The sequence below is a fragment of the Nicotiana tabacum genome, chromosome 8, assembly GCF_000715075.1.
Source record: "Nicotiana tabacum cultivar K326 chromosome 8, ASM71507v2, whole genome shotgun sequence".
Lineage (NCBI taxonomy): Eukaryota > Viridiplantae > Streptophyta > Magnoliopsida > Solanales > Solanaceae > Nicotiana > Nicotiana tabacum.
The window spans coordinates 190,049,948-190,074,225 of record NC_134087.1 but is presented as its reverse complement, the minus strand read 5'-3'; the positions used below and the strand labels follow the sequence as shown (position 1 = coordinate 190,074,225).

General features: G+C 37.0%; 1 pseudogene; it reads left to right on the top strand.

Moving 5' to 3' along the window:
- Window positions 1-1,054: 1,054 nt before the first annotated feature.
- Window positions 1,055-18,290, top strand: LOC107760434 (sugar transport protein 12-like; annotated as a pseudogene).
- Window positions 18,291-24,278: the final 5,988 nt, after the last annotated feature.

Genomic DNA, 24,278 nt, shown 5'->3' with positions numbered 1-24,278 from the left:
TTTTGATCATTGTATATTGTCACTAATCAATTTTTTATGCACCAAAGGGCAACATTTTCATTTCCGAATTTCTAAAGGACCGTATTGACTTTCAATTTGTGTTATCTAACAACTTTTTGAAGAGTCCTTGATAAATATATTTTTGTGGTACATGTTTGTTTAGTATTATATTATAATAATAACAACAATTTGCATGGATATTCCCACAAAAGTTCCCAGAAATCACAACTAGGCATCTCGTAACTTTTGTGGTACAAAATTTCTTTATTTACTGAGCTCAAATACATTATTTGATACTCCATTCGTTTCAAAAATCATAATGCTATTTTTTTAGTACGTTTAAGAAACCAATAATACTTTTTAAAATTTAGAAATGACTCAACATAAATATTTTATTTTATATTTAATGTTAAACTTTTATAGTCACTCAGATGTTATGGTATGTTTATGATCACAAAATTCGAAAGTCTTCATTTTTTACTTTCTTAAATGTTATATCCAGTCAAACTACGTAATATAAATTGAATCAGATGGATAATATTTATCTAATTCTTTAAAGCTATATACTCATTGATATAGTTACACGCGTAACGCCTAGCCTAAAACTAATATAATATAGATATAGGTATAAATACAGATGAATTGATGATGATACGATGATAGGTTTACAATTTTTCGATTCATTTTATTTGAAATTGCCCGTATATCTTTTTACATTGAATTTCCCATAAATTTTCCTGATTATATAGGATCACGGATATTCTATACAGAATTAAGACATGAAACGAAATACTCCGTATCCTACTCAACTTAGGAAATTTTATATATGCGGGTAATTATATAAGTCATAAACATACTAAGTACAAAAAAAGACAAAAGAAGAATAAAAGGATATCCTAATCCGACTAGTTTTGCAAGTTATAAACCTATTCGATCTCGGTTTTTGACATCTATATATACCCTTCTCTTTCCACGCCTAAGGACACCATCTCAAACACTTTATATAATCTTCCTTTCTTTGTTCTGCATAGTATTTTCTTTGATCAATATCTTCATGGCTGGTGGAAACTTTATCCCCGGCGGTGGCGGAGACAATCTAGATGAGTACCCAGGGAAGCTAACAGTGTACGTAGCCATGACTTGTATCATGGCAGCAATGGGAGGGTTGATCTTTGGCTACGACATTGGAATTTCAGGTGGAGTTACTTCCATGATCCTTTTCTCAAACGCTTCTTCATATCTGTTTACCAAAAAGAGGCTTTGAACACCTCGACCAACCAGTACTGTAAGTTCGACAGCCAGTTGTTGACCCTTTTCACGTCTTCTCTTTACGTGGCTGCCCTGTTTGCGTCCATTGTTGCTTCTCATGTTAGTAAAAAACGTGGCAGAAAAGTTACTATGGCCCTTGGAGGTCTCTTTCTTTATAGGCCCCGTCCTCAAGGCTGATGCTATCCATATTAGCATGCTCATCCTGGGTCGTATTCTTTTGGGGATTGTGTTTAACCAAAAATCTGAGTCTTTGGTCAAAGCTAGAAATAAAGAGAAATTCGGGTTACTGATAATTTGGAGACGAAAATGATAGAAGACTTCTAAGAATAATAAAGTAATAAGTAGTTTTGTATTTCAGTGTAATCTCAATAATATTTCGTGTCTACAGATGTTGAGTCCTTCTCCTTTTATAGTTGATTCTAGGAGAAGATGTAATGCCTTTGTTTTAATGAGACAATTATGAGCAATAAATGACATTTAATAATATGTTACACAATCAGATATTAAACAAATATTCTCTAACGTTTTTAGTATTTAATGCGCATTAAATATTGTATCTGGTCTCTCATAGACTACCAGGTTCATTCCTTTAATTCCCTTTGATCTTTGTGCTTTAAATGTCTTGAATAGGGGCGGGCTCTGCATCTTCTGAGTAATTGCACGTGCCTCTTCCACAACCCTTGCTCACATCTGTTATTGCTCGTGTCTCTTGGCTATTTATTGCATTTTGACCTTTTGACCAGTCCATGTGTCATGACACGTCATCTTCAATTTATAGACTCAGTTTTTTCCCAATACAGATAATCCCTCCACTTTCCATTTATTTATCAATTAAATATTTGGGAAGTAGATCTTCACAAAAAATGAATTTTTTCCATAATCAGTGTTATGACAATACTAACGCTTCAGTTGTCTTTTTCTATTTAATGCTTTGCACACGTGTTACCTTCTGATTGGCTCTGTAATTCTGCAGCCTTTTCCAAGGCTTCTTCATCCCCTCTATTTACGAAGTGATAGTTGTCTTTATTATAGGCTTTCTATCATTACGCTTCTTTGTTTGACGGTTGCTATTATATACATATTTAACCTTTTTTCCTTTGTCTTCTTCTTCATAAACCCTTAACAGATACTTTACTCTTTACTTTTGTTCCTTTCTCCTTTAGTTCATCCTTTCTCTGCAATGGCATCTCCGAATCCTAACCCTAAGAGAATCCCAATTCTTGATAGCTTCCCTAACGCCCGTGTAAGACATAGAAGGGGTAGAGGTGGCAGGCTTCGTAGCCTAGGATCCGTTCGTGGTGGTTTCTCTGGTTCCATCACTCCTTCTTTTAGTTCTGGCACTATTTCTAGAGGTTCTATCACTAAGAAATCCTCTTCTAAAGGTAAAGAACTTTCTGAGCCTCTTCAAGAGCCTTTAGTTGTGGAAATAGTACCCAATGACTTATCCTTTGAGAATGATAGAAAATCTCTTTGTGAACAAGTTGTTAATTTAGAGAAAGCTGACACTTTTCCTTCTCTAATCACTGAACCTTTGGTTTCTATTGTTCGAAAAGATTGCAACTGGAGAAGTGATCTTCGTATAGTGATCCCTAATCCAAACCAGAGAATATCTTCTTTTAGGATTGGATTTTCTTTTGTTTATACTTACCCCTTCACTTTGGGATTTATTCCTTCTATTGACCCAGTTATACTTGATTTCTGTTGCTTTTTCAAAATTTGTTTGGGACAAATTGGCACCCTTGTATGGAGAGCAGTTGCTTGTTTGAGGTATTTATCTGTCAAAGCTAATGTTGACTTTTCCTTTCCCACCTTATTCATCTTTACCACCCCATGCTATTCCGCAATGGAGTTCTCACTTTAACTGCAAGAAGTAAAAGGGTCTTGGTAAGCCCTGAAGATGACAAGGATCGTGAGTGGTACACTCGTTATGTTGCGGTACGCACAGTTGATTTGGTGGGTGAAACATATATCCCCTTCCCTGAGAAGTGGAACTTTGCACGTAAGTTTTTTTTACTTACCGTTCCTATCTTTAAGAATTTCAACTTCTTTTCTAATTTTTTGCTTTTCTATAGAAACTATGGAAGATGTGGAACCCGTTCCTAATTTCCGTGGTTGGGTAGATTCAATCTTGAAAGCCGTGCCTATGGAGGCGAGAACTTGGAAATCCATTTCCGGTTTACATGGTTGGAAAATGAAAACTCACGGTATGCATCTCTTTATTCTTTTTCGTATGTTAAGTCCTTTCTTATTTCTAACCTTTTTTTATATCCTTCTTTTTATCAGGATTTGCTATTCGAGGAATGACAACTGAAGTAGCTATTGCCTTTTGAGCCTCTTCTGGTACTTCACTCTCTTTGGAGAGAACTCAAGCTACGCTGTCAAAGAGGAAAGTTGTAGAAGAGGATCCTGAGGATGATGAAGATGAAAACACCTCTTTGATAACTAGACCAAGATCCAGGAGACGCATCGTTTCCGAGGATGAAGCTGAAGTTACCCCTATCCGTGCCTCTTTTACTGAACCTATTCACTATTCACATTCCTTTTGATGATGAAACCACTCCGAGGGACACCAATGAATCTATTCAACGTCTCTTCGTTGGTGGCTTTGAAAGTGGAGAACTAGGTCCAGTTTTAGATGAAGTTCCTCTTTCTTCCTCTGTTCCCATTCCTCCTATTCCTCCGTTGGTTTCAAGTGCTTCCTTGCCCATTCTATCTGTTCCTGCTCCCTTACCTATTTCTACTCCCTTACCTGCTTTGAGTCCTGTGACTCCTGTTATTTTCACTTATTCTACCGCTCCTCCTTCTATAGTTCCCCCTTCCTCTGTTCAACATGCAGAAGAGGGTTCCAGTAGCAAAAGCTTGGCTATGAAGAGCGTTACACTTGAAGTTCCTGCTAATAACAGTCTTTTAAGGAAGTCTGGTGGAGCAGATGCCTGACTTAGGCCTTTGATTGGAGATATTGAGAAGAAGAAGATGAGTAGTGACAGTTGCTTAACTCTAATAAATGATATAATTCATTCTACTTTGAAGGTATTTTTCCTTTACTTACTAACAAGTTTTTTTTATTTACAAATTCTTATTTCTATGAGTTGTCACTGTAGGCTAACCTCATTGGTATAGAATTGATGGGAAGAATTTCCCTTCTGGAAAAGAAAGCCCGTGAGTCTGAAAAGTCTATCCATGAGGCTGAGGAAATAGCCAAGGGAGCCCAGCTAGAAGCAGCTAATTGGAAATAGCAGTTTGAGAATGCTCAGGGAACTATAGAAGAATTGCTAGAGAGAAGAAATCTCCTGGAGCAGCAAAAGCGAGGTCTGACTTCTGAGTTAGCAGTTGTCAAAGCTTCTTCAAGTCAATTTGAAAAAGATAAGGAGCGCCTTGAATGTTGCTTTTCAGAACAGTTATCAAAGTCAAGTGAAGAAATCAGAGAACTTAAGGCACTCTTGGACAAGAAAGAAGAATATGCAGGAGAATTAGTGCAGAACTTGACTCAAGTTCAAGCTGATTTAAGGATCTCCTCTGACAAAGTACGTGCCTTAGAGAGTTCCCATGCCTCCCTTGAAGCTTCCCTTGATTCTCATTTAGCTGAACATCAAGTGTTAAAAAATGATCTTGCTATGTGGGAAAGGGAGTATGAACTTCTTGAGGAGAAGTTTGATTTAGAAGTGAGTTGGGCTTTCTTAAACTCTCGTCGTGATGCTTTAATGGAGGCCAGTCAAGAAAACTTTGACTTAAACTCAGAGTTGGCCAAAGTTTTAGAAACCATTGTAATAACCCAACAACCACTTGACTTTCCTTCTCCGGCAATTGAAGCTCCCGTGGCTAAGGAACCTGTAAATGACGAAACTGTTGTTGTGGCAGTTGAAGTTGAAGATGTTGCAATTCCAACTCCCGAGGGTGAAATTTCTATGACTCAGTCTATGGAAGCTGAAACTTCCGTGACTCTTGCTCCCTTCGTTGAACCTAACACTTCAAGCCCAGCTGAAACCGCTCTTGTTGTTGTTTCTTCAGAAGTTGCCACCGTGCCTGTGGCTGTTTCTGAAAGTGAAATTAATATTGCAACTTCTGATGTGCCAACCCCTTCAGTGACCAGTTAAATTTCCAGGCTTTGTTTTTACTTTTTTTTGTTGGATGATGGTTTTATCCCTTAGTTAGTTTTTAAGGGATTTTTTGGTGAATGTCCCCAATTATCATAATGGAGAACTTGTATGAACTTTTTGTTGACTAAGTTTCTACTTAGTCTTTTTAATTATATCAAGAAGTTTGTTAGTACTTCAATGTGTTCTATTCTTGCCTTTTCCTGATTTATTAGGACTTATAGAATAGTTTAGCATTTTTATCCTTTAAAAATGCTTTATGATTCTTCTCATGACTTATTAATATGAGGTTTATAAAAGAGTGCCCTTTTATATACCGACACTTAATGAATAAGACGTCTCAACTTTATAATGGTATTATAATACGATGAAAGAAATAGGAACACACGTGTTTTGTTTGAAATAACTTTGACAAGTTTTTATTCATGAACTTGGACAAGCTTTTGAATATTACATGTATTTAGATACATCTATAACTTTCTCGTAACTGTTTTTCTTGTAACAGAATTTTACAAAATAAATATTATTCAACAAGGTTTTTCCTTATAACCTGTTTCAATACATAGTCATGACCCTATCTTAATGTATTAAGAAGGGTTTGAGAGGTGACTCCGTTGTTCTCATGGGAAAGAACACTATGATGAATGTTTTGCATCTTCCTTTGTTTTGATAGGAAAGAACACAATGATGAATGCTGAGGTTTCGTAACTTCTGCTCGACACTTGTTTCGATTTATGTCTCCGTCTTACCGCACGTATTTGTGTACAATATGCAGTCCCCTAAGTGTTTGAGTGCTGAAGTATGAAGCCTCGAGCACTTGTTTGTTTCTCACAATTTGGTCCTTTTTCCTGAAAACAGAAAAACATACGGGACTCGGAGGTGCGATTAAAGATGAAGACTGCCTAACCCGTGTATATTTCCATCAGATTAATTTGTAACCCTGGGCTAGGAATTTTAGAATATTCTATTTTGTTGTGCAGGTCGTGACTCATCATTTGGCACTAGTTAGGGTTTTTGCCTAGCATCTAAAATCATTAGTAAAATTTTAACAATTCAAAGAAAAATTCTAATATAGCGATACCTGATCGTAGGTACTTTCTCAGAAATAGTATCTCTTTAGATGGACAGCATTCCAATGTGAGAGTAGAACCTTGCCATACATTGTCTCCAACTCGTATGCTCATTTTTCCGCAATGTCACGAACTCTATAGGGTCCTTCCCATGTTGGACTTAGCTTTCCCGAATTAGCAGTTTTTGTAGATTGGAACACCTTTTTAAGCACGAAGTCCCCAATTTTAAAGAATCTGAGGCATGCTTTCCTGTTATAATACGGTTCAATTACTTGCTTTTGTGTTGTCATCCTTATTAATGCAGCTTCTCTTCTACCTTCGAGCAAATCAAGGTTCACCCGCATCTCTTCATCATTTGATTCCTCCTTTGCTTGAACGTACCGTGTGCTTGGTTCTCCTATTTCAATTGGAAATAAGGCCTCCGCACCATCAACCATTGAAAATGGTGTTTCTCCCGTGCTTGTTTTTGTCGTTGTACGATAAGCCCATAATACTCCAGGTAATACCTCAGGCCAATTACCTTTTGAATCCTATAACCTTTTCTTCAAGTTGTTGATAATGACCTTGTTTCTGGATTCCGCTTGTCCATTACCCACTGGATGGTATGGTGTAGATGTTATCCTCTTAATTTGCCAACTTTGAAAAAATTCTGTGATTTGAGCTCCTATGAATTGCGGACCATTGTCACACACGATTTCCTTTAGTACAACAAAACGGCATATTATATTTCTCCAAATAAAGTATTTAACTTCCTTCTCTTGTACCTGTTTAAATGCTCCTGCTTCTACCCATTTAGTGGAAATAATCTGTAAGTACAAGTAGAAATTTCACCTGACCTTTTTCTTGTGGCAATGGACCTACGATATCCATTCCCCATTTCATAAAGGGCCACGGGGCTATAACAGGGTGCAATAACTCAGCTGGTCTATGCATATTATTACCGTATCTTTGACATTTATCACACTTGGACACGAAACTGTTTGCTTCTTCTTCCATTTTAGGCTAATAATACCCTGCTCGAATTAGTGTTTTTACCAGCGACCTTCCTCCTACGTGATTTCCACAATATCCTTCATGTACTTCCCTCATCACATATTCTGTTTGGGAAGGTCCGAGACACCTTGCTAATGGTCCACCAAATATCTTTCGATAAAGATTTCCTTGATGTAAACAATAACGAGCAGCTTTTTTGCAAAGTGCATAAGCTTTTCTTTTGTCATCAGGCACGGTTCCGCGCTGTAAAAAAGCAATAATTTCGTTTCTCCAATCCCATGTTAAATGATTAAAATTTATCTCGTTCTTATCAGGTTCGAGAACGGAATGAAATATATGTATGACTGAAGCATTTGCGTTGTTTGCTACGTCTGTTGTAGATGCGAGATTAGCTAAAGCATCTGCCTCCACATTCTCATCTCTTGGGATCTGCATTACCTTCCAAGTTTGGAATTGCTTTATTAGTTCCCATACCTTTTTGAGATATTCTTGCATTCGTGTATCCATGGCTGTATAAGTCCCCGACATTTAATTGACCACGAGTTGAGAATCACTCTTGATTATAATCTGTGTTATGACAAGTTATCGTGCCAATTCTAGACCTGCAACTACAGCCTCATATTCTGCTTCATTGTTAATTATAAAATGACATTTTATAGCCTATCTAATAGTCTGACCCGTAGGTGGTATGAGAACTATCCCTAGGCCTGCTCCTTTTAACATTAGACGAACAATCAGTGAATAAAATCCAAGTCCCCGGGTTTGCACCATTAAAAAATTGTAGTTCTTTTTCTGCTACTAAATGCATCCCCTGGCTATAATCAGCTACGAAATCGGCTAATACTTGAGATTTTATAGCAGTCCTATGTTGATAAATGATTTCGTATTCACTTAATTCTATAACCCATTTTGCTAACCTCCCTGACAATTCATGTTTATGCAAAATGTTTCGTAATGGAAAAGCAGTAACTACAACAATGAGATGACATTGAAAATAAGGTCTTAATTTTCTAGATGTCACGATCAAAGCTAATGTTAATTTTTCTAGTTTTGGATATCGTGTTTCAGCATCTAGTAAAGACTTGCTTACATAATAGATAGGAGATTGTTTACCTTGGTTCTCACGGACTAAAACAGCACTTACAGCAACTTCTGATACGGCCAAATAGATGAGTAGCTTTTCTCCTTCCTTTGGTTTTGCCAATAGTGGTGGATTTGACAAGTAAGCTTTTAAATTTCAAAGGGCTTGTTGGCAATCTTCGTTCCATTCAAAATGATCTTGCTTTTTGAGTGCGGAGAAAAATTTAAAACATTTTTCTGAAGATTTGGGAATAAACCTCCCCAAGGCTGCAATTCTTCCCGTTAGCCTTTGGACTTCTTTTTTACTCGTAAGGATATTAGAGATCTCCTCTATTGCTTTGATCTGAGAAGGATTTACCTCAATACCATGGTTAGAAACGAGAAAACCCAAAAATTTGCCTGAGGCAATCCCAAATGCACATTTTTCTGGATTGAGTTTCATATTAAATTTTCCTAAAATTTCAAATATAACAGATAAATGAGAAACATGATCATGAGAATGCTGGGGTTTGATGAGCATATCGTCTATATATACCTCCATGGTTTTTCCTAAATGTTCTTGGAATATTTTGGTGACCAACCTTTGATAGGTTGCTCCAGCATTTTTGAGACCAAAGGGCATTACTTTATAACAGTAAGTCCCCCTGTCTGTGATGAAAGAAGTTTTTTCTTCATCACTGGGGTCCATTTTAATTTAGTTGTACCCCGAATATGCATCTAAAAAACTCAAAAGTTCATATCCCGCAGTTGCATCAATTAACTTATCTATATGCGGTAAAGGGAAAGAATCTTTTGGGCAGGCTTTGTTAAGATCTGTATAATCCACGCAAAACCGCCACTTACCGTTTTTCTTAGGTACAACAACTGTGTTTGCTAACCAATTAGGATACTTTACCTCACGGATTGACCCAATTTTCAATAGCTTTTGGACATCATCTTGAATCACCTGATTTTTGAAAGCTCCTTGCTTTCTTTTCTTTTGCTTTACTGGTGTGAAGGATGGGTCTTCATTTAGTTTGTGAGTCATCATATCCGGTGGTATCCCTGTCATATCAGCATGGGACCAAGAGAAACAGTCCACGTTAGCTTTTAAAAATTCAATCAACATACCTCGCATGTCTGAGCTTAAATTGGCTCCAACATAAACCTTCCGTTCAGGCTATTGCTCAAATAATATCACAGCCTCGATCTCTTCAATTGTTGTTTTGATATTTTAATTCTCTTCAGGTTCTTGAATTGTATCAGGTCTTGAGTCTAAATCTGTTTTTTCTTGTTCAGTTGAGGTTTGATGCTTGATACCTTCAACTGTTTCCTGTAATTGCTATTTTTCTTTATTTACGGTGCTCGTATCTATTATAGTGTTGATACTCCTGGCTGTCTGCTGATCCCCACGAATTTGGCAAATTCCCCACGGTGATGGGAATTTAATAACTTGATGTAGAGTTGATGGGAGAGCATCCATATCATTGATCTAAGGTCTTCCCATGATCATATTGTAAGCCATTTTCATATCTACTACCTGAAATTTAATTTCATTAACAACACCTGCAACAAAAGTTGTTAGAATTACCTCTCCTTTTGTTACCACACTTGAATTGTCGAACCCGGACAAGGTATGCGCCTTAGGTATAATTTTGTCTTCAGCTTGCATTTCACGTAATACCCTTAATAGTATAATATTTACAGAATCTACCTGGATCAATCAAAACTCATTTTACGTTAGTATCATGTACAAGTAAAAATATTACCAGTGCATCGTTATGTGGGGTCATTACTCCCTCGGTATCTGCATCATCGAAAGAAATACTTTCGTTTTCTAAAACCTGCCGTACCCGTTTCCCGTGTGTTATCGTTACTTTAGAAACCTTGTTGGAAGCCGTATATGTTACACCGTGAATATCTTCTCCCCCACTTATAACATTCACGGTTCTCTTGGGTGAAGGGGGCTTTGGTGGCTCTTGCCTATTTTTCATATAGGCTTGCTTACCTTTCTCACTAAATAACTCAGTGAGATACCCTTGTTTCAATAGATGATCCACTTCACTTTGTAAGAATCTACATTCTGAAGTTTTATGCCCGTGATCATTGTGGAATTCGCACCAATGGTCTGGATTGCGTCTATTTGGATTTGACCGCATCTCTTTTGGCCATCGTACCTTATCTCCCATGCTCCTCAAAACAGCTACAAGCTCGGAGGTAGTGACATTAAAGTTATATCCACCGAACCTTGCCTTTAATCTTCTGTCATCATCTCGTGACTTTTGTCTGTTTCGGTCATTTCTGAACCTTGATGAAGAACCAGATTCCCTGTTCCTCGATTTTTGATCATATCATTGACTATCCTTCTTTGACCGCGAGTCTTTCCCTGCAGGTCCCATATATGGATCGTACCTGTTTTTACCTGATCTTTTTTCGGTTTCTGATCTCTTAGAATTGCTCCTTCTTTCATGATGATACTGAGGTATGGTATCTTCCTCAATTCGCAACTTCGTACTATACCTATTATAAATGTCATTCCACGTGGTTGCAGGGAACTCTCGAAGGCTTTCTTTAAGTCTTCTCGTGGCTTCTGAACTTTTGTCATTTAAGTTGCTTGCAAAAGCTGTTGCAGCCCAGTTATCCGGTACACGAGGTAAAGTCATCCTCTCATGTTGGAATCTATCAACAAAATCTCTAAGCAACTCTGAGTCCCCTTGTTTAATTTTGAAAATGTCTTCCATTCTTTTTTTAACCTTTTGAGCTCCTGAGTGTGCTTTAATAAAAGGATCTGCAAGCTCAGCAAAAGAGTTTACAGAATTTTCAGGTAAAAGGGAATACCGGGTTAATGCACCCTTGGTTAGTGTTTATCCAAATTTCTTGACCAACACTGATTCAATTTCTTGCTTGGTCAAGTCGTTGCCTTTTACACCTGTAGTAAATGCAGTTACGTGATCATGTGGGTATGTTGTGCCATCATATTTCGAGATGTCAGGCATTTTGAACTTTTTGGGATTGGAAGGGGAGCAACACTTGGTTTCCAAGGTTGTTGTGAGTATTCATCCACATCCACTCCTTTGATTACATGGGGAACTTCAGGGATTTGCTCGATGCGCTCATTCTGTTCCTTAAGCTGTTTCTACAAAGTTAGTACTAAATTTCTCAAATGAGAATTATTTGAATTACCTGATTCTCCTTCTCGTGGTTCACTGGGGGTTCCTCCATTTCCAGGATTAACAAGGCCAGAATGAGGATTTTCCAATGTATTATTATTAGGCGTAGGTGTGGGTGGTGCAACAGGTAATCGACTAACTAGAGCCTGAAGAGCTTTGCTAATCTGTGCATCAATTACTTTTTGTAAAGCTTCGTCTGCCCCTTCAAAATGTTCAGATTGCTCTTGTTGATCAGCACAGGATTCAGGAGCAGGAGTGCCTTCACGAGATTGACGTGGTGAATTTTGAGGGGAGGGAACCACGTCAATGTTCTGTAAATCTCTTTGATTTTGATGGATTTGATTTTCATGGTTTCCCAAGGTGTTTTCACTGTTATTATTGTTGTTGTTATTGTTGTTTGACATGATGATAACAACGGATGGAATGTAGCTTAAAAGAGAAGATTATCAGATTCCCGATAACGGAACCAATTTATTTAACCAAAAATCTGAGTCTTTGGTCAAAGCTAGAAATAAAGAGAAATTCGGGTTACTGATAATTTGGAGACGAAAATGATAGAAGACTTCTGAGAATAATAAAGTAATAAGTAGTTTTGTATTTCAGTGTAATCTAAATAATATTTTGTGTCTACAGATGTTGAGTCATTCTCCTTTTATAGTTGATTCTAGGAGAAGGTGTAATGCCTTTGTTTTAATGAGGTAATTATGAGCAATAAATGACATTTAATAATATGTTACACAATCAGATATTAAACAAATATTCTCTAACATTTTTAGTATTTAATGCGCATTAAATATTGTATCTGGTCTGTCATAGACTACCAGGTTCATTCCTTTAATTCCATTTGATCTTTGTGCTTTAAATGTCTTGAATAGGTGCGGGTTGTGCATCTTCTGAGTAATTGCACGTGCCTCTTCCACAACCTTTGCTCGCATTTGTTATTGTTCGTGTCTTTTGGCTATTTATCACGTTTTGACCTTTTGACCAGTTCACGTATCATGACACGTCATCTTCAATATACAGACTTAATTTTTTCCCAATACAGATTGGTGTCGGATTTGCTAATCAATATGTCCCTATTTATTTGTCAGAAGTTGCTCCCTACAAATACAGAGGGACTTTCAACGTGTTATTTCAAATGGCTATCACCATTGGGATTCTGATAGCGAATTTGGTCAACTTTGGAACTAGCAAAATGTCTGACGGTTGGGGTTGGAGGGTTAGCTTAGGAGGTGCAGCCGTGCCAGCACTAGTCATCCTGGTTTCCTCAATGTTTCTCTCTGATAGTCCGAGTTCGTTGATAGACAGGGGAAAGAAAGAGGAGGCAGAACAATTGTTGAAAAAGATAAGAGGAGTTGATAATGTGAATGCTGAATTTAATGACCTTGTTATGGCGAGTGAAGCATCCAATAAAGTAGAAAGACCATGGAATAATCTTTTATTCGTTCGAAAGTATAGACCGCAGTTGGCTTTGTCAATTCTGATTCCATCATTACAGCAGCTTACGGGAATTAATGTGGTCATGTTCTATGCTCCTGTGCTTTTCCAAACATTAGGGTTTAAGAGTAACGCTTCGCTTGTGTCAGCTGCTATCACTAGCGGTGTCAACCTGGGTGCAACTTTTATTTCAGTATTTTGTACAGATAAGTTTGGGAGGAGAATACTCTTCTTCTGGGGTGGCATCTTCATGTCTATATTCCAAACAGCAGTGGAAGCTCTTATTGGGGCAAAATTCGGAACAACAGGGAATGCAATAGATTTTCCACTTTGGTTTGCAGCTTTAGTGGTTGTCTGCATCTGTGTATTCGTTGCTAACTTTGCATATTCATGGGGTCCGTTAGGATGGTTGGTTTCGAGTGAGATTTCTCAATTGGAAGTTTGATCTGCAGCATACTGTGTTATTGTATCCTTGAACATGTTTTTCACTTTCGGAGTTGCACAAATATTCTTGAAGATGCTATGTGGGATGAAGTTTGGTCTATTTATCTTCTTTGCGGCGTTTGTGTTAATAATGATTGTGTTTGTCTACTTGTACGTGCCCGAAACAAAGAATATACCAATTGAAGAGATGTCTCAAGTTTGCAGAGAACATTGGTACTGGAAGAAGTTTGTGGATGATGCAGAACCAAAGCCACAAGGGAATGGCTTAAAGCCTTCAAAGAGATAGTCTAAAATATAGGATATGATTGGCACACAGATGAAAATAGTTCATCGTCTAGCTAGTTTACTGTTTTCTCTCTTTGTATACTCCATCTTTTCTTTTTCTAATGTTTTGGAGTTTTTTGGATGTTTTTAGACTTTGTTATTTTCCATAGTAGTACTATTTTTCTTTCTATTCAATATGTAGTCTTGTTTTCAGTAACAATTATTTCTTATGATATGCAAGAGTAGTATTTTATAGTAGTAGAAGTAGACACAAAAGTGCACCTTAATTAGCAAAAGACACTCTTGACCCCCAAAACTGTAAGTCTGTCTCAAAGGTGTGCAAAAAAAACGAATTGTCAATTAGACTCAGAACCTTTTAGGTATAAACAGATTGATGGTAAATACAAATATGCTTGTTATGTTCAATTTGCAGTCCGAGACTAAGTTTTGTCTAGAGCTCTTCTCGAGTTGTCATACTTTTGTCTAGAGCTCTTCGCTAGTTGTCATGAGAATTATGTCATCCAACAATTATAAATAACTCAATTAGATGTTGTTCACTTCATTAAAAGGCATGGACAAATAACATCATTCATGTACTTTCACTAAATATTCACAAACTGCCTCATCTATGCAATGATCTTAGTGGAGTTAATTTTATTCAGAACTTTTTCAGGCCAATGAACTTCAACTACTGAATAGTCAAAAAAGAAATATCTCCAGTAGGATCTCTTGTTTTTATTTCCCACATCTGCATATGGCATCATGTTTATCACGTGCATTTTGGCACTTGAGCATATAAGATAAGGCATTTCCCACCGTTAAGCCAAAGCTCATTGTACAATTTTCATTTCTCCCCAGTCTTTCTTCTTTTTTTCCAATGGCTACCAACTCATCAGGCAATGAAGTGATTGTGGTCATGGTTCCTTTTCTTGAATATAGCCGTCTAAATCAGTTCTTTCTTCTTGCTCGTTTCATCGCCTCTCAAAGAGATTGGTATTAATTCATGACAATACTATAAAGCATTCTATGGGGGATGTGTTTTCATTTCCAAATGTCGAGTCTTATATTTTTCACTCCGATTCAGTTTTTACTAGATAATCTTTGCTTCGACAATGTCTTGATCACATTGTTGTTGATGATGATCACGACCAAATAGTTCGGCAATTGCAGGACGAGTTTCCTACGATGGAGAGCTGTTACTTAAGAACCTCATAAGGCATTGTTTGTTAGAATGGCACATGAATGGACGCTCAACTCTGAAGAATTCATGAACTCTTATAGAGAAGTGGAAGGTAAGTTCCTTGATTTATTACTTGCCAATGATGAAAAAGACAAGAAGTCATTGTGGGTTGTTGGTCCACTTCATATGCTGCTAGAATCATACGAATCTAGTGACAAAAATCGTCATGAATGCCTAGAATTTCTCGACAAGCAAGATGCTAATTCAGTAATATTCGCATCGTTTGGAATAAACACGGAGCGTTTCGGCACCTATTGTGGAAGTTGGCATTTTGGAAGAATTTCATAAATTTGGATTGCAGTGCATTTCAATGTTATCGATGTCCATTTGGGTTTTCAAGTCTTGGAATAGCTCCTTACGACGATTCTGGTATTGGAAGCGCGTCCAAAAGTGGATTCGGAGGTCCCTAGGTCATTTTGGGGTCATTTGGCAAAAGTTAGAAATTTGAAGGTTTTTGAGAAGTTTGACCGGATATTGGACTTTTTGATATCGAGGTCGGATTCCAATTCCAGAAGTTGAAGTAGGTCCGTAGTGTCGAATGTGATTTGTGTGCAAAATTTGAGGTCAATCAGACGTGATTTGATAGGTTTCGACATTGAATGTAGAAGTTTGAAGTTCTAAAGTTCATTAAGCTTGAATTGGGGTGCGATTCATGATTTTGATGTTGTTTCATGTGATTTGAGGTCTCGAGAAAGTTCGTGTCATGTTTTGGAATAGGTTGGTGTGATTGGATGGGGTCCCGAAGGCCTCGAGTGTGTTTTTGATCATTTTGGGCTACTTTGGATGCTGATTTATTGATATCTGGTGTTGTTCTTCGCGTTCGCGAGGACCCTCTCGCGTTCATGAAGAAGAATTTGGCTTCTGGGATTTTGTTCTTTGTGTTCGCGAAGAAGGAAATCTCTGTTGCACAGGTCTGACTTCGGAGGCTCATATCTCCCAATCTATAAGGAATTTAGAGATGATCTAAAATTAAATGTTGCATCACTTTGTGTCCAGTTTTCAGAAAAGTAAACCAATTAGTATTTGGATTTGTGTACAAAATGTTATGGCTGGTACACTACAGGCTATCCAGGAAGTTGAAGAAGAAATTTGTGTTACACATGGCTGACTTTGGCGGCTTATATCTCGAAATCTATAAGGAATTGGGAGATGACCAAAACATGAAAGTTGTAGATAATGGTGTCTAATTTTCATGAAGTTAAACAATTTATCATTTTGATTTTTGTAAAAAGAGTTATGATCATTATACTAGAGGCTGTATGAGAAGACTTTGGGAATGGCTTTCGAGTATTTTGTCCACCGGAAACACGATGGGAAGACCGCGAACGCAAAGAAGGGTTGACTGGCAGTGTATAAGTTTGCAAAAATGGGTTTGGCTTATTTCATTTCATTTCCTCCATGGGAAACGACCTAGGAGCGATTTTGGAGCTCCATGTTCATCATCCACGTCAAGGTAAGTGATTCCCACCTATTGCAAGTTAATTACTTGGATTATATCTGGATTTTAACATGGAAAATCATGGGAAATTAGTGAAAATTTGGGGTTTTAAAGCAAAATCTAAAAATTTATATTTTTGGATTTTGACCACGAAATTGGACACGGAACTTGGAAAAAATTATATATTTGAGTTCGTGGTGTTATGGGTAAAGTTTTGAAAGTAAAAGGGAGGGGGGAGGTAAATTGTACATTTTTAAACTTAATCTCTGTTAGTTGACTGGTTTTTCAATTAGTCGACTAGATGCAATAAACTAACAGTTGTAATAGCAGAATATAAGATGCAAAAAGTAAATACAGGAATTAAAGACACCGAAATTTTTATACTGGTTCGGATTCAATGTGAATCCTAGTCCAGTCCCTTTGGATTGCAAGGGAGTTCTCTTCAGTAAATGCATTTCTTCAAGTACAATGACGTGATAGCTGAATTCCTATATCACTCGTCTCTTTTGATACAATGCCTCACCAGTGTTGTTCTCTCTTTCTTCTCTAACTTGTTACACCAGTAGGTCTTAGAGATCTACAATATTTGTTTGCAGTAGAACAAAGAGAGGGTGTTTGGTTCGGTCGAAGTATATTTGCCTAAGGCTTGATGCTGAGTATAAATACTTTGGTGAAGGCCGTTTGCTGAAGAGATTTGACAACCCAAGAGATTTGATCTTTGGAAAGAGATTGATTCTTTTCAAGAGTAAGGTTACTTGCCGTTGCTCTTCCTTGATGAGAGGACATTGATAGCTTTCCTTCTACAGATCTTGATGACGTGGGTTTACTCCTTAATTGTTGGTCGTTCCGAAAATAGCAGCTCGAATAATCATCTTACAGGATCTTCAATGCTTCTTGTCTGCTTCAATCTTCCAGATTGAATGTGCTAGACTTGATTGATGCCTTAAGTTTAGGCTTGCTTGATTCTTTCCATCATAGTTGTCCATTGATTTCGTGATCTTTGCTGATTGATTTCCTTCCTTAAGCTTCCTTATTGATTTCTTTCAATCTCTTGTAACTCTTTGATTCCTTGATCTTCTCTAGTTGATTCCTTCAATTTTTAAATGGTTATCCATGATTTCCTGCAAAAATATATTATTTGCATCATTAAAATCAGATCTAACAAGTTTATCTTTGAAATTTTTTGGAATCTAGGCACGTGCGGAGTTGAATAGTTTTCATGAAAATTTTTGATGCCTTAAGATGATGATTTTATCGACTTTTCATGCGGAGTTGGAAATTGTTTTAAATAGGATTATAATGAGTATTTGAGTATATATTAATGGGTTTGCATAATTATTGAATAGTTTTGGAGTGGTGGACATCTGTTTGAGTCGTTGGAGGGGCTTGAGAGCCGGTTATGGAAGTACAGAGTGAGGCAAGTCTCTTTTCTAATCTTGTGAGAGGGAATTAACCCCATAGGTGAACTAAATTATTATGTGCTTCTATTTGTGGGGGCTACGTACACACTAGATGACGAGAGTCTGTATGTAATTACTAACTATGCCTATGTCCGGGTAGTTTTAGGCTTACATCGTGCCTTGTTGATATTGTTGTTGATTTATGTTTATTGTTTGCCTTGAGAAGAAGCAAGATTGAGTTAGTTTATTAAATATTTTTGAAAGGAGTCAAAATTGAGGAAAAATTGGGAACTTAAAAGTTTTCATTTGAAATTCGTAATTTAAAAAGAATTGAGAAATACTTTAACAACTTATGAAATTTGTGTGTAACCGCGTCGCACGTATGATCCGTGAGCGGGGTAATCCATTAAACATATATATTCTGCGCGCGGGGTGATTATTCCACTACTCTCATGGGAGCGGACCGTTCGCCTCGACAGGTTGGTAATTGTATATATCTATGGTTTGGGCCGTTCGACCCTTGACAGTGCACAATTTACTTTTATGTTGGATCGGGCCGATCGTCCTTGGTGGTGATTGTGTGTGATAATGGATATGTTGGATCGGGCTGTATGCCTCGGCATTTCCTATATATTATCCTCATGGAATCATGCGTAATATTTGGCAAGAAGCCAGTGTATCTGAGGGGTTTTCCCTGATTTGAATTATGACAACCTCTTTGAAGAAATCCACTATATCTATATATATATGCTTCGGTTACGGAGGGAACTTGCTAGTTGAGAGCTTGAGTAAATTGTAAAGAGAGGAATTGTACCACGTATTTTATACTTGTTTGTTTTATATAATTACTCTGTTTCATATTTATTTACTTCCTTACTACACATAATATTATTTGACCACTAGTAAGTGTCGAAGTTGACCCCTCGTCACTACTTCTTCGAGGTTATACTGGGTACGCGTTATTTTCTTACTCATACTAAACTTGTTGTACATTTTGTTGTACATGCACATGTATGTCTAGTGGCCTCGTGGGCACGACGACATGGTTGATACAGAGACTTAGGTGAGCTGCATCTTATGAGACGATTTGTAACCAACAGATTCTCCTTTAGAGTATTTATATTTTCTTTTCTGTCCAATTTGTATTTCGTGCAGTTATTGCATTTCATTTTATTTCTTAGTAATTGCTCTTGTACTTGTGATACTGGGTTCTCGGATAATGATGGGATATTCAGTAATGAAATGGTAAATATTTTTATTTATTTTGTAAAGTTCATCTGTTACTAGTGAAATTAAAGGACTTTATTATTTCAAAAATATAAAAAGAAAATTTAATTAACTATATAGTGTTGGCTATCCTGACAGCGTGTTTGGCGCCATCACGACCTTTAATGGATTTTGGGTCGTGACAACATGGTATCAGAGCACTAGGTTAACTTAGGTCTCACGAGTCATGAACAAGTCTAATAGAGTCTTGCGGATCGGTACAGAGACGTCTATGCTTATCTTCGAGAGGCTACAAGGTTGTCAAGAGAACTTCCCTTCTTGATTTCTCATCGTGCGGTTTGATTCCTTTGAGGCTTATGTCTTTGTTTCTTTCCTACTCAATCTTATGCGACGTGAAGCGCGTGCTATCGATTGAGCATTGAGAAATTGTAATGGTACTACAGTTATGGTATGTGATGTTCTTCCCCGCATATTTGGTTGGGCTATTGTCGTTGCCTTGCGGAAGGTCGTTCTGTAGTTTTAGCTCAGTATCAGTATTACCTAAGGTTTTGAGATTTGGCATTAATTGTTATGACGATTCGTGCATTGCTATCACACAATATTGGTGTAATGGTAGGGGTGCTTGTCTATGCGTTGAAGCTATGAGCATGTGATTTTTGCCCTATGTGAATTATTCCCATAAAATACAAGAAAACAATTTTTCCATTTTATTACAATTTTATAGGATTTTGTGAAAATTCTTGCAAATTATTTTTATTTTCTTTGCATGGTCATTTTTATTAAAAATCATGAAAAGCCAAAAATACCATGCATCACATTTAGGTTTGATTTTACATTTTTTGGAAATAATTAGCAATTATTTCTTTTATTAAAAATAAAAATCACAAAATAGCTCATTTTATACCTTTTAATTTTAGTCTATTGATTTTTCCCTTTAATTTAGGACTATGTTATTTTATAATTATTGTGACTGGGAAATTAGTTTAATTTTATAACTTAGATTAATTTAGGAGTTAATTTTAGGATTTTATTAATTAAAGAAAAAGGAAAGGAGAAAAAAAAGAAAAAGAAAATGAATTTGGGAAGGAGATTCATTCAAATTTGGCTGAGAAGTAACCAAATTCCCCTCCCAGCCCAAGTCCCACGCCTACCCGTCCAGGTCCAGCCCAAATTACTCCACTCACCAACCCGCCTGGTCGACACGACCCGTCCCTAAATATACACATAACACACAAAGCCCTAATCACCCAAGAGCTCAAATGATGCCTCACTGCTCAATTGTCTCTCTCGCCCAAACCAAGCCCAATTCAGGCGAGTGAATCCAAACTTACCCCATGTGTCTCCCCCTTCTGTCCTCCTGCCATTTTGTAACAGTTTCTGACACCAAGATTCCCCTCCCCCTCACTCTCTCGAATTCAAGATATAGCACGTGATTGGAAGGTTCTGAGAATGATCGTTGGATGAGTGTGAGGCGTTCGACCGATTTTATTCAATCCGAGCTCCACATTCATTAGAGGTTCATTTTTAAAAAGGACCAGATCTGAATTGGATAAAGGAGATTTTTTTTTTTTGGGGGGGGGGGGGGGGGGGTAGGGGCTATTTAACAATCGGACAGGAAAAAGAGTTTGGAGGATTTCTCAGCTTCTAATTTCTCTTCTCTGAACATTTTTCTTTTAAGAGTTCCTTTCAAAGGTTCAAAGAAGCATATACATTTTTTTAATTTTTGGAATCTGGCTTTGAGTTCCAAAAAGATAAAAAAAATGAATTGAGGTCATTCGATGGGTGGTGAGATTCAAATTCGTCGATTTCGATTTTCTGTTGCTGTCCTACTGATTTGCTGCTGAACCTCGTTAAGATTTTGGAATCCAAAAGTGTATTTGCTGATTCTTCTGTAATTATTATAAAGGAAATTTGCAATTTCAGGTTCGATTTCTTCTCCTATGTGACTCTGTTCTTTAAGTGTTCTTGAGCTATGAGATTCTGTCTAGAGTGGTTTGTTTCGTTATGTGATCAAATTTCATGAAGGAGTCGAGCTGGGTTTATCATTTAGTCCCGATTCGTAGTCGAAAATGATTTTTGATATGTTATTTTGCCAATGAATCCTTTCTCACTGGTTTGACGCGTTGAGCATTTTCAGTCAATAAGAGCTGATTTGAATAGTCGTCTTCCATTCCCTGTATGTTATAACTGTAATTCGGGCTCGAAATATATTTTGAGTCAACATTTCATCACTTTCAAATGAACGATGTGTTCAGTTTCTTTTTGTGATTTTCAAGTGAGCATGAATCTATGACGCTTATTCGCGAGATGTTTGTGTTTTTGGACTCTAAATGATTTGTTTTTGTGAAATCTTCCTCATTTACTAGAAGTTTTAAACTAGAATCACTCTATTGCTTGAACAATTGGTTTGTTAAGTGTTGTTGTTCAGAATTTTTGGTCATTTTGTTAAGGAATGATCGCTTCATAAGATGAGTTTTCCCTGTGTATCCTTGTCACATATGGAACTGCACTACGACCTTTATGTTTAGGAATGGTAACTTTGCTACTTTTGTCACTAATTCTTTGGCATTCTATTGTCTTTCTCTTTGAGATTGTAAAGGTTTGGGCTGCATATCTAAAGCTTAGAAATCATAGTTAATTGGCAACATGACCGCGTTTCCTATTCCGCTTTGTTAGTTGGTCGACAACAGTATTTAGCTAGATTTATCCTTTAAAAATCACGCTCAGTTTCTTGTGTTACAAACTGCTTGATAACTTTCTCATGGTTCTTTGGGATGTGGTGGACAAGGAATGCCCAGATTTGAACTACCTCATTTCTATGAACTTTGAGAAGAGCTTTCCATTATGATTGTTTGTCTTGGATGTGCAAGCTGTTAATGAGTTCACTCATGGCTGTGATTGATGTTCTATTATCTACCTTTGAGTTATGTTTCATTTGGTCATCGATAAGTTTGACAGAGGCTCGTTTAAATTTACTATTGTTAGTTGAAATTCCATAACTGGTGCATTCAAGTGCTATTTTTAGAAAGTGTCATTTGTTTTTCTCTCTTTGAAATGAGTTTATGATGGATGGTTTGATATCTTTTCTGTTAGGGGTTTGGTTATCGTCACCTTGATTTGGATTAATCAATGTTAATTATGTCAACACCCCAACAACTTCTTTGTTTATTTAATGTCAGCTGATTTGTACTTAGCTTTATTTGAATACACCTCCTCATGTGCTGTGTCAAGTGAACGCAGTTCCTTGATCGCTGCCTCCATCTGTTCATAAGCCATAGGGATAGGGATCAAAGCATTTTCTTCTTCTGCACCTTTTGTTACTTCGATATCATTCTCTGTTGTATCACTATCTGCCATAGAAGGTTTCATGCGCTTATTCGTGAAATGAGAAACTTCTATTTCCATTCTTTATCTGTAATTGTAGAAAGTCGATTATTATTAAAATACTGTCATGCATGAAACAATGTTTTAGTTTAGTTTCCCCAATGTCTACTTTAGTTTAATTCAATTTGTCTTCTTTCTCACTATTTGATTGTATAGACTTTACATTGTTAATTAGGTTTAGTTTTATATATTAGGGACAAGTAAAACCGTTAGGACTCTTCTACTATATGAACGTTACTGTCCATATTACAACTTTAATTTTTGTTACTTTTGAACTTGAATTTCGTACTTTGCTTTAGGCCCGTAATTAAAATATTGCGACTACGGGTACGGTTCCCATGATGTAGTTACTATAGTTACCTTCAAATTAGCTTTAAATATAAATATTCATAGTTCATTTAATTGAATGGTTTTGAGGCGTGTCATTCATACATTTGAATCATATCACCTATGGCCCTCACATAAATAAAATTTTAGTATAGAAAATGCCTTGAACTTTCGTAGTTTGCCTTAGGCGCGTTAATTGAATAATTGTTATAGCTACGGGTACGGTTCCCGCGACATAGTCATGATGCTTAATTACTAAAATTTGGGGGTGTATTTATGTGATTGAGCCACAATTTAATCTTGTTAAATAAATAAACATGTTGTGGATCGTGGGTACGGCTCCCGTGATATGATTCGCAATGTGTAATCAAATAGTTAGTTGTATAACAATCGGATTATTAAAAGTGGTTTAAAAGGAATAAAATGCACATATGTTTCAAAGATATTTTAGAATCAAATAAATATGCCAATAATAACAGTTGAGCGACCATGCTAAAATCACGAAACCTGGGAATGCCTAACACCTTCTCTCAGGTTAACAAAATCCTTACCCGGATTTTTATGTTCACGAACTTTTAAACAGAGTCAATCTTTTCCTCGATTCGGGGTTTGAACCGGTGACTTGGGACACCATAAATTATCCCAAGTGGCGACTTTGATTTTTAAATAAAATAATTCCATTTTGATTGTCACTTAAATTGGAAAAAAACTCCCTTATACCCCTTTCCGGGGTAGGAAAAAGGAGTTGTGACAACTCTCACAACTCTGCTGGGGATCGAACCCAGAATCTCTGGTTCAGGGTTCAAGAATTCGAGCTTAGAATAATTGTTATATTTGGCTTTTATTTATTATCTGGTTTTATAACATATTTGGGCCTAATGTGCTAAATGCTGCTTTTTACTGCTTTGATATTATCTGAACTCTAAAAATAAGCTACTACGAAACCGTTCTCTTCTCATCTTTGGGGATGTGCACATTGGTGTGACTCCTCTTCTGTTAGTGTTATACCTTAAATTAGAAAGAGGCTCGGACAAGTTACAAAGCCATATGGCCTTTTGGTTCACGGTAAGTAGCCCCCCCTCGGCTCGAGTTGTCCACTCGGGTACACAAGTCTAGAACAACATACCCATGTTTTGAACTTAGAATAACTCAGCCTCATGCCGGATCCCTAGTAGGAACGCTTGTTTGTATCATATACATTTGACTTTGGCGACTCAACAAAGGGGTTGGGTCTGTTTAGGACAAGTGAACCCGAAAAAAAAAGACCAACCTGATGCATTTTTATGTGCTACCTGTGCATTTAATTTGTTTTGGACTGCATGTTGACCGACTTCTACATTAAGAGAGAAAAACCAAAAAATCTTTTAAGGAAAAGAAAAAAAAGAGACCAAGTGCGGAGAATGAGAGAAAATTTCATCCGTTGCCCAAAATCCGGTATCCAAAACATTCCGAAACTCTGCCA